General features: G+C 37.7%; 1 long non-coding RNA gene across 1 annotated transcript; it reads right to left on the bottom strand.

Moving 5' to 3' along the window:
* Positions 1–2,097: 2,097 nt before the first annotated feature.
* Positions 2,098–9,778, bottom strand: LOC148155103 (uncharacterized). Its single transcript, XR_015765610.1, has 2 exons — positions 9,576–9,778; positions 2,098–2,889 (listed from the first exon to the last, which is right to left on the bottom strand). It is a non-coding gene; the product is annotated as an uncharacterized LOC148155103 (long non-coding RNA).
* Between the last annotated feature and the right edge of the window lie 8,491 nt (positions 9,779–18,269).

Raw genomic sequence — 18,269 nt, 5'->3', positions numbered from 1 at the left:
ATCTTGCTTTAGACCAAATATGTACCAAATTTAGCCTCCGTGTCTGAACATTTATTCTGTGCAATAAAAACATTTTCAGTAGGATCGTCTAGATATATTTTATCTATACCAACATGGTTTTTGCCATTTACTAACTTATGAAGTCACATCTATCTGACTTTCTTGACTTTTCACTTTGAAGAGTGTCCAAAAGAAATGTGCCTTTTTGTCACACATGTGCACACAATGGAAACAGGAAGTCATTCAAAATGTCTTGAAAGCCTCATAGAATTAAAGTAAGTTCTAGCCATATTCAACAAAGATTTACTTTCCAATGAGGCCGCTTTGTCAAATTAAGAATAGTTTTTTAAAATAGACTGTAAAGAGCTATTGGGCATACTTTTCAAACTCGCATTTTGGCATAAAAAAAAAGTTAATAAAAAGGTGTTGAAAATGATAAAAAATACAGGTTTGAAAACATCACTCTGTAGTTAGTCTAAATGATGCATGTCATTCTGTAAATTGAGTTACTTTTCAACAATGTTCTAATTCATTGAATATAACTACATGTTAACTGATTTTAAATAATATTTAGATGTGCAAATTTTGGCATGTGTAACTGAAAATGTTTCATTGGAAATATTTTAATGTGATGAGTTACATGTATTTTACTACTTCTCCATATATCTGGAGTTTCTCAGTAGCACAGTTTTTGCCACCAACAGATTTGGAAAAGACGCACAGACTTTAAAATTGTCCAATATTTCCTTCTTATTCATCAGCCAATCTGCTGCCTTTAGCAAGATGTCAGTACAAATTATTCAGCTGTTGAGAACTAAAGAAGAAATAAATAAAAGACAGCATAAAGACTTATGCCAGCTGCTTTATCAGCATTTCAAGACAACTTAAATTTCTGATAGTTTCAATATAGGGAGATGTAAATTTAAAAATAATTATAATGGATGCCAGACAAAGATAGATTGATTTTATCTAGATTACATACAGTGTTCTGTGTTAGACCTCAAGTCAAGGTGGCCACATACCTTTTGGAATATTAAATAAAGCCATCATTACTGTGAAACGTGTGTACATGACACCTGAGAAATAATGGATTTTGTCATAAAATGGTGCTTGTCTTCTTCAGAGATAGACTGAAAGACTGCCATAAGAAGTCCCACCTAAAGTTAGCAAAAAGTCGTGTTGGGGGTGAATGTGGATCTGATGACGGTACTTTTCTTCAGCAACAGCAAGGAAACTGGTCGCAGTTGATGGAAGAATACTAAATACCAAATACCTGGAAATACTAAGAACATTTTTTACAGGCTTAATTGTGCCCTACTTTGTCTAATTTAAAATTCCAATAAAGTGTTTACATATAGTTATTGTGAGAAAAAGTGTAATTTTGCAAGATACTCCAACAGCAGCTCAGTTGTAAATAAAATAGAGCCTAACCTATCTTCTGAGCTCTCTACAATGTCTTTTTAGAAAAACTAAGACACATGGAAAACATGGATAAATGTCATCTCCCATTGTTCAATAATCTTGGTAGAAGTAAACAACTATTATAAACTGGAACAACTAAACTGGAAACAGCAGCACCATCTGTCAGAAGGGGCCTGACAGGTCAAGTATCACTCAGACCTGCTAATAAAACATCACAACACTGTGATTCTAATCTAACCTGTAGCCTTAAGAAAATTATAACATGAACCTTATGTTTTTAATATTAAAGGCTTCCAAAAGGGGCTCGACGTTCAAGGAAATCTGAAAGAAGACTCGGTGGTCCAAGTTTCAGAAAAGAAGTCACATCTTGTCTTATGCAAAGCTGACACCTGCTGGTCATCTCAGGTATTCTTCTTGTTTAAACTGTGCAATTGCATCAAATATTGTTGCTCACAGAAAGAAGGGTCCAAAAGCTACAAAGTGCTGTTAGTTTGCTTTTACAACTATGCACTAAATCATCTGTTAACTTAGTTCATATGCAGATGGGGGGGAGATAAAAAAAAATCCTTAGGATCATGTTCACCAAGATGTTCAATTTCTGTTCATTAAATTTGATGTCAGAAGTACTATGATATCATCTGTGAAAAAAATAAGTCAGCCTGTGAAAGGTTGTGCTTCCCAGAAATATATTCTAGCAATTTTGAGAATTCTGAGAAATCCAAGTAACAACTAAACGATTCAAACAGAAGAAAATACATTTTAAAACTTTTAGTTTTCAATATGCTGCAAGATCTTCTCGATCATTTTCACAACAGTCAGAGCACTGGACACACAGTACATATTCTGTAATACTTAATGACTCAGCCTTGTCTGAAACATTTCTGGAGCTTAGACTACTGTGATTTAGATGTTAGCATAATTTAGCCCCACTGAACTCAACCAACTGTTACCTGCGCACAGTTAGCTTCCAGTAATTCAAATTTGCTTAAAGATATTTTTTAAAATAGCATTGCACTGCTTTTACTTGAGGAACCTGATAAATGTTTAGAGTTTTGGGAGTTTAGCCAAGTCAAATATTTTCAGGCAAGTGAAAACTGCTTGTTTTCACGTTTCTTAGAAATGGTGTTCTTATTTCCCTGGGTAAGGCTTTAATTCTGGCAGATATATGCTCATAGTTTAGCTGCAGTTAATTTTTTCCCCTCAGAGCTGTAGTACAAGTTGTATTTTTTGTGTGAACTTTGAACTGCCTTGTTCCTGAAATGCGATATACAAACTGATGAGATTTAAAGAGTTCTGTCACCATTCCTTTGTACAGAAGAGTCTACAAAATGAGAGATATTCAAAGCATCCGACAGGTTTACGCTAAAAACAGAACGCCATCCATCCATCTTCTGCAAACCTTTGTCCCTAGTGGGGTCAGGAGGGATGCTGGTGCCCATCTCCATCGATGTTTCGGGCGAGGTCACCCTGGACAGGTTAAAAACAGAATGCAAGATACTAAATGGTACATTTCCAAGGAAAACATTTGCTCTGTAACAAAGATGAATCAGGTCAGACTGAAGTTTGCCAGAGATAACAGACTCAGACTTTCCATAAATCTAGAGAAATTTATAAAAGTCCCCGTCACTTTTCATAAAGGTGAAAAGGATTTCTAAGAGCGGTGTACTGTAGCTTTTTCCTTCAGAACATTTTTTATATCCTATTTAGTGGGAAAAAATAGGTTAAGAATCAACTTTGATATTAAAATGTGACCATTTCTTAATGAACAGCAAATATTAAATTGGGGTGTCCTACCATTTTCCTTTCACTGTCAATGATTGGTGCTGAAAGTGTCATATTGTACATCTTCAGTTGCTTCTTGCTGTGTCGACACATTTAAAGGCGTCCACTAAGGTATTCAAGTCCCATTACTCCTTATGCATTTTTAATCTGCTAGACATGGCCTTTATGCGATATGCTGGCTTGTAATGAATATTTACTGCATGATTATTAATGGCTTATACAATAAATATCCAGCAAAGATGGCACACTCAAAGGCCACCACACAGTTTAAAGAACATGAACTTTATAAATGGATCATCATATCTGGGTTTCTTTATACAATATGAACTTCATTACAACAGTGTAGTTAAATTCTTTTGGGATATAAATAGTTTGTAATCATTTGCTTCTCAGTGACTTTTTATTCAGTTTAGCTCCTTTTCCATTTGTTTTTACTTCAGATATTAGAGATGTTTGTCATTTATCCACTTGCTTCTCATCCCTCATCAAGTTTTACCGGTGTAGGAAGGTAGTCATAACTTGAGGATGTCATGGTGCAAGTGAAAAATGAATTCTTTGTTTTTGGAATAAGTAGAAAAAAAAGGGAGAATGGGCCTCATTGGAGGTCTATTGCGCTTTTATGAAGTTAAATATAAAATAATTTCAGACTAATTTATTATATCTTTATTTCAAAGTTTTCATAAATTGTTGAGAACCTCAATTTTTATTGCTCGTAATATTCCCTTACAAATTAACCGTATTTTTGAATGCAATGTCTTCACTGCAAACTGAAGTCATTTCTGTAGACGGTGGCTGTGAAGACTCGTATCTGCTATGTAAAATAAAACTTTAGAGAAACTTTGCTTTCCAAAAAGAAGTGCTTAGGTTGAAATGAAAAGCAGCTGAAAAGGCAGCCATTCAAGACGCGTCAGCATGTATGGAATTCTGATCTTCTTAATTGGAGGAAGGAATGGATATCAATCTCTTCATTCCATGGGAACCATTTTTTTTGAGCGAGCGTCGGCGATTGAATTTCTGGATGGATGTCCTCTATTCTACAAGACACCTGTCTCTTATCTCCCTCTTATCTGTGAGGATCAAAGCATGCGGACTCTTGAATTACCTATCCATACAATGTCATCTGTTTGTCCCCCAAGTTGGTGTAACCCGACCTTGAAATCAGAGCCGGCTAAAATAAATAAATGAAACCCTAATCAAAAATGCTACTCTCCTTTTGGATGGGCGTCAAAGAGGAAGGATGATCCGTCCTGATTTGATTTTGTTTCCAAACCACATGATGCATTCGGACAATTAAAATTTCAGCAAGTCATTCGCTGATAGCCCTGTGAGTGAGTGCCGCCGGGGCCGGGACCTGGTTTTGGATTTCTTGCGGTTCTGCCGACACTCTGAGGGCAGGTTATTTATTTTGGCGCCCTGCCATGGCCAAGAAAACCCATGTTTCTGGGAGTGTGTCTGAAGTTAGAGCAAGGTCAAAACTGTTGGAAGTGAGTGAAGTGGTGCAGGGCTGCTGCATGTTCCAGACACGTCAACCGCTTAACATCCATAGTTTTTCCGATAATGACTTTAGATTCCCAAACTCATTTACAATACAAAAGTGAGTTAACAGCTACAGTTGAGCTGAAAATTATTCAAATCTGTTTCAGATTTAGCTTTTACATCCATTTCTTCCAAGTGAAAGGTTTATTTCTGATGAGCTGAGACAGCCATCTTTCAAAAGATTAAAGTAGTTCTGAAAATAAAGTTTTTTTACATTTTAAAAATGCTCACATCTAAAATTAAATAGTTTTCAATAATCAATGGTAAAATCTTTATTAGCCTTAAAGCAGCTGAGGCCTTTTTATAATTGCTGGCCGGTTTTCTGCACGCATCCACTGACGTGATTTTTGTCGAAGAGCCTCCTGGAAAACCTCTTTGCCATTACCCTAATCTTTGGCTCCCTCTACCATTTCCCTTTTGGACTCAAAAGCATTAGCATTACTTCCAGTTGTAAAAACTCTGGTGTTCAAAATCAAAAATTGCTTTTAAACCTAAATCTGTCAAGGGTATGAATAATTTCAGGGGAAATCTGTAAAGTAACAAAATTACAGTTTCCTTTACATTTTGAAATCATACAAGGTCTTGAACAGTTTCAGATGCTGATTTTTTTTTTATGTACCAACTAAAAGAAACCCTGCCTTTAAAATAAAAAATAGTTGCTACTGTACTTTTGTACCAATTTAATTTTCAGATTAAATAACTTGTTACCAAACTAACATCTGATGCTACCGATAACTCCTCTCCAGGCATTTTTTATGTATTAAAATTTACAAAGTAGATATGTTATGAACATCTTAGATATTCCACAATAGAAATAAAGTTAATTGTGCAATGATGCATGAAGTAGGACTGAGAAACGGATCAGGTAGCTCAAGACAGCTTCTAGCAGCAATAAGTATTCAATCGTTAGATTTTTAAGCAAAAGCATGGAGATCATGCTTCATGTTTGTTTTATCATTTTAATATGTGAAATTACATTTAATGAAAGCACCACAATGCAAAAGTGTGCTTTTTTTGACAATGAGAATACTGAAAGTTTTGTGCACATTTGTAACGTCGAGTGTTTCATTTTGTCATCGTTCTGCCCGCGTTTGGATCCTCAAGCAGACCTCTCATGGCAATAAAGATCTATTAAATCTTAACAGTTAATTAAAAGCATAATCTACATGAATAATAGATGTCTTATCTCCAATTAGACTAAGTGAGAGCACACAACATAATATGAAACAAAGGCTAAAAAAAATAAAAATAGTTTTCACAAATATTTAACACTTATTCGTTTTCTGTTTGTTTTGCTCCAACATTAAGTAGAAAATCCTCTGTGGTTAAAGATTAAAAGTCACAGCCATTTAAAAGTAATTTAATCATGCAGAGTTTGACTTTAAAGTTTTTCCTTCAAATTAATCAAAAGCAGTTCTGGGTTGTGAGCATTCCTCTCCCCTACATGTGAATGCATAAGAGGCTTGTGTGAACCCACTTATGGAGTATTTTGCAGTCAGTGTAGCATGACGGCTGCACTGATAAAAGAAAATGAAAATGTGATTAAGATGAAGTCATCAAGTATAATCTGCCTCTGCAAAGCGGCACTGCGGGGTTGGGGTGGGATGGGGAGAAGGCATACGACTGTGCTGGGGGCGACGGACATCGGGATGGGGTGGTGCAGCAGTCCGTGACACTCTTGTACCCCGAGGGGTCCATCCAAGAGGAAAGTGGCAGCGGAGAGGGAGTCATCAAATTTAGCTTGAGCAAAATGTGTCAGGACAAAGCTGGTGTACAACAGAAATGTGTATTTAGAAAAGCACTGGCGCAAGGCAACTTCACTCCTGGCTGAGAATAACTGAGCACCATGGAGACGGGACATGGGTGCTTTTATCATTTTAAACATGACACCCCTTCTCATTTCATTTTTCCACAATACATTTCAGTCTGAGAAAAAGCACTCTTCAAAAACAACTCACCATGAAAGAAATAAAAGGGATATACATCTACAGGATTAAAACCAGTGACATTCCTTTCTGTTGACAAGATTTTGACTTACAAGTGATCTGGCAGTTCTTGGCAGAGCTACAGCAAAAAAGAAAAAAATATATACATTTCAGTGGTTCTTTATTTGTAGTATACCTTTATCCACCCATCACAACACTAACAGCAGTACTACAAGACTTTGGCAGCTTATGTTTTGTTGAAAACAAAGTCACTCTTAACTGGTACCAAATAGTTGTTTGAAGACTGGAGGTCAGTTTTTCATTTTACTTAAAAGTTCACTGACACCCTGCTTGCCAATTAGCAACTCCCACAGTTGCTCAGCAATCTAGGTTCCCCTGAGAAAGTAGAGGTGAAGAAGTATACTAGATTGTTTTAATAGCTCAGGAAATAAGCTAATATGCTAAAGTTTTCAGTTCAGGTACCCAATTATTTGAAATCACTGTAAACACGGAGAAAAAAAACTGATAAAAATACTAAAATTGATAAAATGAGCAAGCAGAATACTACATATTTTTACATTACAAACATAAGCTTGCTGTATTTTTATGCAACTGTTAGGTTTCACAGTAAGAATAGCTGAAGAAGTTTAAGTACTCTAAATTTGTCAGTTTCTCAGCATCCTGTGCACTTCATGATGTCAATGTTGAGGCATCGACTTTTTTCCAATGTCACAATGCTGCCATCAAGTGTACACTTGTACATATTACAGTAATTACTGTTTATGGTAAATAAAGTTGCTGCACCAACAGATTTCTTAAACTCTAATTTTAACACATCAGGATTTCAGTACATCAACACAATACCATACTTTGCATGGCAATTTGTAGGCAGTTTTAGAGGACAGAGTTAAACAAAATTTTTACCACTTTCATCCAGTGTTACTTTATTGGTTATAATTACGAGCAAATTTTGTCTATGGTAAAAATCATAACTGAATGAGTTTTTTTTTCCCCCCCCCGAACCTTAGAACTGGGGTAAATCAATCCCAAATAACTACAGCTGGGACCAACAGCTTCTGTATACCTCAGTAAAGCTGAATATAACTGAACGCCTCTAAACTGCAGTGATTTTAGTATACTGAACCACACCAACATGTCATATTTAGCAAGAATAGAATTAACATTTCACATAAGGTTTTTTTGGTTGACTTTTGCATTTTATTTTATTTGCAAATTCAACTGTGTATTTCAGTACGGTATGAGGTAGTAAGAGTTAAGCAGCATTTAACTGGCAAGTACAAAACCATATCAGGAAGAGCTTAGCAATCCAGTATTCATTTAGTAAAAACTAAGTGCAATTGGAAGAGCAGCATGAGCAAAAACTAAGTACACCTCTGCTGTTTCAGTAGAATTAAAGAGAAATCAGAAAGTTAGTACAGTTGCAGCTGACCATGCTTACTAAAACTAACGGCGCAAATCACAACATTCACCCCAGACCAGCTGTTGGGCTTTTATAAAAGCCATTTTTATTGCACTGTCAACATTGGAAACATTTCCACTATAATATTAACAATCAAGGCAGAAATTACTGTGCTCATTGAACTTGGATGAGACTAGAAATCCATATGACAAAAGAAATGCTCATTACAACATAATATATCTGCATGTTTCAGCTACAATACACAAAAAACTAATAAGAAAAAAGTTAAATATATAACATCACTTAAGAAATAAAGAATCCCTCTATCCATGTCCTACATTTGTTGCACTGAATAAGGCACATCTTATGCACAAAAAGAAAAAAAACACAAATTAAATCTTCTCAATGTTAGAAAATCTACTGAAAAGGTTTGCCTTTTAATAGTGGAGAAAAATACATTTGCTTTGTAATTTAAGTTTACAAATAAACCCTAAAGTTAGATTTGACCCCATTGTTGCCCCATAGTGGCACAGCTCCAGTCAGTTTCCCAGTTACACTGAAACTTAAGTGACCATTCAGTGTGACAATTTCGGTGTTTAAGATGCAGTAAGGAGAAATGAGCCATTTTCTCTGGAGAGCAGATTTATAAAAAAAAAAAAAAAAAAAAAGTCTGGTGAAAAATTATATTTCTTTTAGGTTCCTTTCTTCTCCTCTACCGAGTAGTCAATGTTTAAATTATATTTATCACCACCAAGGAGGTTGTGAAAATTATTTATCTGCAGAGCAAACAAAACAAAAAAATAAATGGTGCAGATGGTTTGTGAGTAAGTGGATTCTGAGGCAAGGTCAGTAACAGAATGGCACCAGAGAAGGTCCTGTGGTGCTTCTACATTTCATGCCACAGCATGATTTTCAGCTCGCCCTGCATCCCATCTCTCCTGAGGTGTCAAAAGTCTAGAAAACATCCAACATAGATGATGAGAGGATAGCACTTCAATTTCAAAAGTTGTGGAAGAGGGGAAAAAAAATCTCTACAGACCAAACCCTTCAGTCAATTCTCCAACATTTAAAGGTTCCGTAAAATGCATAAACCAGTGGTGCCCAAAGTCGGGTGGCGTCCTGCATGTTTTAGTTCTCACCCTGGATTAACACACCTGGATCCAATGGTGGCTCATTTGAGGCCTAAGAAGAACAGACATGCTGAGAAGGTTGTTACTATAACTCAGTCACACTGAAACATAAGTGACTATTCAGTGTGAGAACTAAAACATGCATGACGCCAGCCCTTGAGGATCAACCTTGGGCACCACTGGCACTTTTTTTTTTTTTAAATCAAATCACACAACTAAACTTGTTTTGCCGTGCCAATTTCAACACCAGTCAATAATGCATTAACCTTAAACTACCTGTTGCTTAATTCGTGTGGGAATGTGTCAGGAACTGATGACCATACGGACTGGCATGAGAAAACAATGTAATGGTTAGCTCACCTGGACCTCCATATTTTTCTTGGCTGCTTCTCATCTCCTTGTCCTCCTTGGCCAGGCAGCTCAGTGGCAGGTTTTCAGTTCAGTTTCATTTTTAAAAGGTAGGTTTTCCTCAGGATAAACACCTTCTCTTTGGCTGCAAGTGATTTCCTCCCAGAACGACACAGTGTCCTCGCCCAGTACTCTCTTCAATTCTCCGTCACATCAACAGGTGAACCTCATCAGCCTAATCAAGCCAATGCGCGCCTTTTTGTGGCGATGCATTTGCTGCTGTAGGACATTTGAGCACCAGACAGAGGATAGTTATGCCACATTGTTTCTCAGACAAAACTTTACGAGAGTTTCTCATGAATAACATTTCCTCCCTTCTTACAGAAAAATCCACATGCTTTTAACATGTTTTTATGTATTTTTTGGCAATTATTTTATTAATTTTCCATGAAACAAATAATGTCAATTCAAGCTTTTTTTTCTACTGATTCCACACCTCAGAACCAAAGCATTCAGATCACAAGCATTACATTATAGGGTTCCAACAAAATACCGTCTGGTGAGATGTTTAAAACATTGCCAAAAAACGTAAATAGGTTGTGGGCTGTAAGAACCACCAATTCACCACCTGCAGAAGTCACTTATACTTCAAAATGTTCAGCTAACACCAGAGTTGAAAGTAGAAAAAAAAATCTGGACCAATCAAAACCGATTCATCTGCCAAGAATGTTCTGCTATGACATGTCTGGTCATAAAGTCAATAATGATAAGGAGTTATTCATTTCAGCATGGCAGCAGCGACAGTACAAAACCACATCTTTGTCCACCTTTAGCCAGTAAAAAAATTCTTAGGCAATACACAGTCCATTTTTCATCTGCTGGACAACAATAAAGCTACCATTTTAGCAGAATGAGCCCCAGAATGAAGCTCCATCTTCCATCTCTTGAGCACTAACTGCTTGTCCTGAAGACAATCATTTTTCTCACCGCCTGCTTCTGCCTCTCCATCAATATTAATGACATAGCTAGTTAAAGACACAGCAATATTCTGACAAATACACTAAGCTTGAGCTTTTCTTTTGAGGGGGGGGAGGACTGGTTGACTGTATGTTTTGTGTTCAGACTTTCTGAAACGCGCTGTAAAGATTTCAGATTGCTTCACTTGTTTGACCAGCAGAGGTCCCCAAAACACTGCAAAATAAATCCCATTGTCAGTAAAGCGACACACAGGCAGATGTAGTTTCGAGAAAAAAAACACTTTATAGTAACTTTCATGTCAGTGATTCACAATTAAATTAAATAAACATCGTGTAGCTATACTTATTTCCTCCATTGTTTAATGTAAGAAGGAAGTGCTTCAAGCTTGGGCTCGTGACGAGCTCAAATAAACAAAAGGCCAAGAAATGCAGTTGGAATCGATGTAAATACTGCTTTGTAACAATGCCAAATCGGTTGCTGACTAAAAGAGTCAATATTGCTCTATTCATTAGCTTACTTTGGTGGAGCTTAAGGATGATGAACAGAGAGGCAGCATAAAGGCAGGGAAAAGAACTGGAGGCTGGCAGAGAGCCAGAACGACCTGATTAAATATAATTTGACTCTGAACCAGATGTTGATCTGCCAAACCTGCTTTGTCTCCATGACAACAAGCATCCACAAGAAAGAAGAAAAGGGTTTCAATTAAAAAAAAGACCTAATTCTACTTAATGGTTTTAATAGAGCATAAATGTGTCAGGAGATGACACATGAGCACAGCCTCATTATGGGTGTCAAGGCTGCAATAAGGCAGTGCTGTAGCAGTGGACACACCTGATATATTGTATTTCCTCAATTCGGCATGATTTTATGGTCTGGTCACCTTTAGCTAATAAACATGAAGAAATGAAAGCTGCAAACCCTCTTTTTAGTAAGTCATGTTAGTATCCGTTTGAGAACATGTGGCACAATGCTTAGTTGACTGCATTTTCTTGCAGCAGTAGATTATTTTAAAGTACAATATGAATAAATCTTTCAGATGTTGAGCTTTTAACAGGCATAGCAGATCACTAAGATGATCTTTAAGAGATGTAAAGAGGCATGATGAGTTTATGGATAAGGAAAGGATCTTAGTTCTTTTTAAAGGGGCAGTATCATGTAAAATAAACCTTTTTGAGATTTACATCATGTTACAAAGTTATTCCCTCATCAAAAATATTAATGGAGTGTTGACTGGGTTCTTTTACGCATGTCTGAGGCATCCTTTAATCTCCCGTGGCAACCATCTAATTGTGAAAAACGCCTGGGTGGACCTAGTGCCGCCTTCAAGGATGAAACTCCTCCTCCAAGCTGCAGTTTCCAAGCTTCGGAGCTTCCGCCTCGCTTCCTTCATGACTCCTCCTCTCAGCTCCTTCAGGCTAGCCAGCAGCAATTAGCAAACGCCTGGTGGAACTGCACATCTGCTGAGCTCATCATGCAAAGTGATGTTTTAATTATTGAATGAATTAGTGGTCATTTGTTTTGGCGTTCTCCCTCAGTCCAGCCAAATTTGATGCCGTCAGTCACTCACATGAAGCAGAAGATTGCGTGTGCACTTTAGAAGGACACTTGATTGCGTCGCCTCTGTTACTTCCACCTCTGCTCAGCACTCTTCCAGGCTGTAATCAACCACAAATGACAGAAGCTTCCCATAGCACCTACAGCAGATCACTGTGAAAGCCTCAGCCAAGAGGCTACCAACGGAGATGTGATGCCAAAATCTATAAAAGTAGCTTTGATAATTAGACCAGCTGCAATCAGCAGAAGAAAACTGTCACAACAAAGCCATAAAGCCTCATGTTTTTCAGATTTCTTTTTAAAATAATGGCGGCATTGTCATTCTCTGGAGATTCTCTCCATTTCCAAGTTGAATTGTCTTAATGGTTAGCTATTTAAAATCTGTGTCAAATTGCTTTTCTTTTGGCTTCTCCTTTAAAACATGTCTCATCCTTGCTTGCACTGAGTCCGATTGCACTTTTAACTCGACTCCAATATCAGCGACTCCCATATTTATTCATTCTGTATTTCCTAAAAAGTATAAATCTCAGGCTCCGTTCCGTGAGAGCTGGCATGCTGCAACTTTTACAGTCCTCCCTGTAAAAGACGGCAAACCTCCGGATTATTTGCATTAAAACCCTGTCATCACTCATTTCTTTAAGATTGCAACAGGCCAGACAGTGCAGCAGTTGTAAATTTCCCCCAATGTGAGGTGAAAGACTTGTGACTGAATCAGTCACACAGGTTGTTCCCTGCGATATGACATCCCACGATCTATCTTCACCCCGAGTGTGCAGACACAAATGACCCACTGCATATTTCTCAAGAAAGATATCTGCTCTATACAAACAGTGCCATAGCCACAAACGCAGCTTCACCGCTCAACTCACACATCCATTTTTGTCCAAATCTGGTGCCATTTACACGCAGTGGACAGACTTTCCAGCAGAGTTGCATTTACGGCCAAGAATTGTTGTTACAACTGAAGTTTAAAAAAGTGTGCTGTTAAACTACCATGCTCATTCACAGACTGAAAAACCAATTTAGGGTTCCAAGTGCCAATCCGTCTATTCTAAGGCCCACGGAAAGCAGCTGAAGAATGCACACTCATCAGACTCCTCAGACAACACTGTCATGTTATGGCAGACACTGTCTGAGCCAGGTAATTAAAAAAGATTCTCATGGGGACATGAGCTGTGAGTGTGAAAATCCAACCTAAAACGAGAAGAAAGGGGCAGAGGAGAACCTGACTGCACACATATGTTACTTTTTAAAGTTATTTTTGACATGAATTTTGTGACAAACGGCGTAAGATGTCTAAAATTATGTGGAAAATGTATGATTCTAAGAGAGAAATGTACAATTTCAGATAAAGCATTGGGGGAAAACAAGGTTATATATGTAATATTTAATATAATGTGATACAATAAAAAATAGTACACAAAATCACATATTCCATGGTGGTTAAATGTTTGGATGGTGATTGGGGTTTGTTGCATATCCTGATTACGGACCTGAGGGGTTTTCTTTCTTTGCAAAGAAACTCATCATGGTTCTCTCAGTTTTGGTCATCAGGCTCTGAAATCATTTGCCTGAGGTCAGCAGGCAACAAACAGAGTTTACTGGAGTGTGAAGGAGGCTTATAAATTTTAATACCTCTGGTCTGGTAGTGTTTAGCAGTCCCAATCTGACACAGGAGGATGTACACTGACTGCTTTGGTTTTCCTCTCTGGGAGGGTTGCTAACTCTGAGCTAAGCAGCTAGAGGTTTTCACAGATGGTGAAGCTGCTGTCCTGCTTTGGAGACCCCAACACACCTAAGTGTGGATTAGGTGAGGACATCCTGTTTGTGTCTGACTGCCTTCATCACTGGCGGGATTTCGACGTGTACAGGGGTTTTTTGAATTTAGCAATTGCAGTGAAGCTTAAAGTGAGGTGGAAGCTGCACGTTATTAAGACTAGATTCACGTAGAAATTGAAAAATATGTGACTGCAGGTGACCTGAATCGCACGTGGACACAGACATAACAATACAACAGTCACCACATGCTTACCTTTGAGGGTAAATGCCACAACTCCTTTCTGGAGGAAGAAGCTAAAGTTTGACCTAAAAGAATATAATGTCACTCATAAATGTGCTTCCTTCGCGGGTGGTCTCTTTCATCCTCTGAGCTCGGGTCCTCTACCAGAGGCCTGGGAGTTTGAGGGTTCTCCGCAGTATCTCGGCTGTGCCTAGAACTGCACATTTCTGGACTGAGATGTCTGATGTTGTTCCTGGGATCTGTTTGAGCCACTGCTCCAGTTTGGGGGTGACTGCCCCGAGGGCCCCGATGACCACAGGCACCACTGTGGTCTTCACCTTCCAGGCCTTCTCCAGTTCCTCTCTGAGGCCCTGGTATTTCTCCAGTTTCTCATGCTCCTTTTTCCTGATGTTGTGGTCACTTGGTGTTGCTACATCCACCACAACGGCTTTCCTCTGTTCTTTATCCACCACCACGATGTCCGGTTGGTTCACCATTACCATCTTGTCTGTCTGTATCTGGAAGTCCCACACCATATATATATAAAACTTGATCATGTTTTACATTGTTTCATATTTCTCAATCCCTGATTAATTTTAAAACCTTCCCTTGTCTTGCTATACTGTATAGCTTTTAGAACTTTAACAATAAACATTTGTAATCATGTACTTGGTAAAATCTTTTTACAGTTTGTCCTTATAACTTTGAGTACAGCCTCACTGATTTAGGCATCCACTTCCTGGACTAAATACCTTTTTAAGCTACCAGAGGTCTAACCACTTGTAGCAATGTGTCACAATCTCTCATGAATTCTAAGTTACTGTGATATGTACCATCACTGTATTCACATGGTAAAATGACTTACACCCCCACCCCCACTGGGGGACAAGAAAAGATATTTCTATTCTAACTTCCTCCAGCAGGACGTTGCACAATCTGACCATCCAATAGCGAGAACCTTTGGGAACAGAAATATAAATAAGAGGCCAAGGCATTGACCCGGATTCCAAACTCCCAACTTATAAATCTTATTAAAATGGTAACAGAAACACTCAGAAGTCGGATGTCGCAGCCCTAATGGGGCTTTCTGCTGACACATGCAATACGAAAATAATCTGAGAATTTCCATGTTTTTTTTTTGTTTTTTTTACCTAAATGACACACTTGTTTATTTCTGTTGCTTCTGTTGTGTCTTATTTTTTAAAAAAAAAAAGAAAGAAAAAAGAAAAGATTCAAGGTGGATGTTGATTCAAAAGGCTGATTGGATTTGTCTTTTTATTGAGCTTCTACTGAGTCTGCTGTGCCATACCCGATGGTAAATGATACATTTGGTAAAAATAAGAAGCTCTGCATAACTGACATTTCCTGCCAAAAAATAAAAACATAAACAAACTAAGCAATGAGTTTAATCAGTGCAAAAAACAAATAGCAAAAAATACCTCTGAAAAAAAATATTTTGTGAGGTTGTTTAAAGTACCACATTACAAGAATAACAAGCAATGAAATACTACAGTTGATTTTGCTTGGCCTTAGTTTTTGTTCCCTCTCCCACTGCAACTACAGAGATTCTGGAAGGACAATGACACTTTCCCAGAGTGACTGTCTTTCCTGAGAATGCGACCAAAGTATTTGCTGAGAGTAAAACTGAATATTAAATCACACTACGAGCTGCGTCCTGAAGCAATGAGTTTGCATTTGCAAAGAAAATACTGGAAAATATTCGAAAACACAGCTGCAAATTTGAAAATCTCATGATTTCTCCTGAAACTTTTGACATTTTGTCACACTACAACCACAGTTTTGATGTCTACAGACATTTTATGCTATAAGCTAACACAAAATAGTGCATAATTATGAAGTAGAATAAGACTATTCATAATAATAATTAAATCATGACTGTTGTTGTAACCTTTGGAATTTCACAGTATCATGACCTTAAAAATACAAGGAAAGCTAGCCAAACTAGTAGCTAACTCTCATTTGCCTTCGTATCAAAAAGGCCATTTTAAGGCCATTACTCCTTATTCTGTTGCGCATTTTATTTTCAAACTATTAAAAAACACACGCAGCGTGATTCGAAATCTCTAATTTTCCTGATCTCGACTTGATCCACTCAACTATCATATTGAAAATGATGGAAATTATCAATCACATAAGCTAGCGTTAAGGCTTAATGTCAGCACAACTACATGGATAGGGGGACCAACCCAATCACTGCTTTCTTCTGAAATAACCAGACTCTTCTTCTCCTCCTTACTCTTTGCTTATTAGCGGAACTTCCTGCGGCTGGCTACATCTTGACATTTAAAATACTGTGTTGGTCTTTGCGTCTAATTATCAGAGAGAAAACAGATGAGCGTGTTCCATGAAATCATCTCTGACATATTAGAGGGCTAATGAGGTGTTAATCTTAATTACGCGTGGATGAAAACGATGGGGTCACTCTGGAACACTAGTAAGAGTAATGGAAATATAACTCAACAAGAGATGTCTTTAAAGAAAAGAAAAGAAAAAAAAATGCCTCCTGTCTCCAAGCAGCACCGATAAAACACTGACAAAGCCTCAACTCAGAACCACTAAATTAAATTTAGAGAGGAAAATTGGTTTCCTCTCAAAACTGGCCGAAGATTATTTGATGTCTGCGAGGATTTTTTTTTTTACCACCCTCTAATGAGCCTAAGTTTTACAGCGAGAACTGTAAAACTGAAGTACCAGAAAAATAATAATAAAGAAGAACTGGTTTGTCTGGTTATATTAAGAGGAAAGTCTGATCTAAAATGTTTCCCAGCATATAACAAAGTTAAAGGGACCGTATGCCCCATGACTCCCTCCCTCAGCTCCTTCAGACTAGTCAGCAGCAGTTAGCAAAAGCCTTGAACTACGCATCTGCTGAGCTTATTGCAGAAGCTACTTCTCAGTTCAAGGCTGGTAGAAACAGTGTGATGTTCTGATGACTTCCTGAAGGAGGAGTTTCAGAAAGACAGAAGTCCAATTTGGAGAAATTAAATTACAAAGTCAAACATCTTTTAAGTGATATTTGTTATATAGAGCATCTTTGTAACAGTGGGTAGGATTGTTACCTGATTGTGCGACGAAATAATTCTATGTGGATGGAAAACACAAAATGTTGCTCCTTTAATGTAGAGAAACTCTAACTCAAAAACCCAAATGTACAGACCTGTGTTGCAATCATTTCACTCTGATGCCCTCAAATAAAACCCAGGGCAGTCAATATCCATTAGAAGCCATCTGTCTAGTAAAAAGAGTCCATATGTGTGTAATCTCAAGCTTTTAACATGTTTTTTTTAGTGAAGCTGTATCAGATTTCCCAGGCGTGCTAGTGCTAATGTTGAGGTTGTGTTTGATAAACTTCATACACCGGGATGAAAAACCTCACATACGAGCATTTTGTTAGGATGTGTCATTGGACTTGCTCAGGAAATCCAATTACTTCTTCTGACCTTTACATAAACATATGAGGCAGCCAGCCACAGCCGATGCCACAGATTGCTGTCTCAGCATCCTGACTTGTTAGTAAGTCTATCAATGTCTTAACTATGCCTCTGCCAATTGTATCCTTTGACCATTCAGAGCAACATGGGAGCTGCCATGTCAAGCAATAGTAATGTTAGAAGGTATAATTGTCAGATGACACGGTTAGAATGTACAACATGCTGCTGCCAGTGCAGTCAGGCTGTTATGTTGGATCACTCTAAAAGATTGATCCTATTTAATGAGGACAACAAGCAGGCTGTGATGTTTTCCTTCTAATGCTACAAAGATCTAGAGCAGGGGTGTCAAACTCATTTTCGTTCTGGGCCAAATCAAGATCATGAATGCTCTTAAAGGGCCGGTTGAGCCAGAATGTATCGATAAAAGCTATTCACAAACTGATAAAATAACAATGGATTCTTAAAAATAGATTATATTATTGAACATCTTTTCAGTCCCTCTAGGATTTTGTGCTTCTTCTTGTGATTTTTTTTGCAAAGTGTTTGTCATACTAATTTTGGAAATATTTGCGCTTATTTACGACGGTTAGTACAACTTTTTTATTACTCGCTGTATAGATCATGGAGTATAATCTGACATCGGTTAAAGCGGAGGCAGCTGTTTAGTACAAGTAAGAAAGTTTTTGACAATTTTTGAGGAGAAATCTGCAATAAACTCCCAGT

This window comes from Poecilia mexicana, unplaced genomic scaffold, assembly GCF_051168715.1.
Source record: "Poecilia mexicana isolate PSO_F unplaced genomic scaffold, ASM5116871v1 scaffold_16, whole genome shotgun sequence".
In the NCBI taxonomy this organism is placed as follows: domain Eukaryota; kingdom Metazoa; phylum Chordata; class Actinopteri; order Cyprinodontiformes; family Poeciliidae; genus Poecilia; species Poecilia mexicana.
This window is presented reverse-complemented; position numbering and strand designations above follow the sequence as displayed.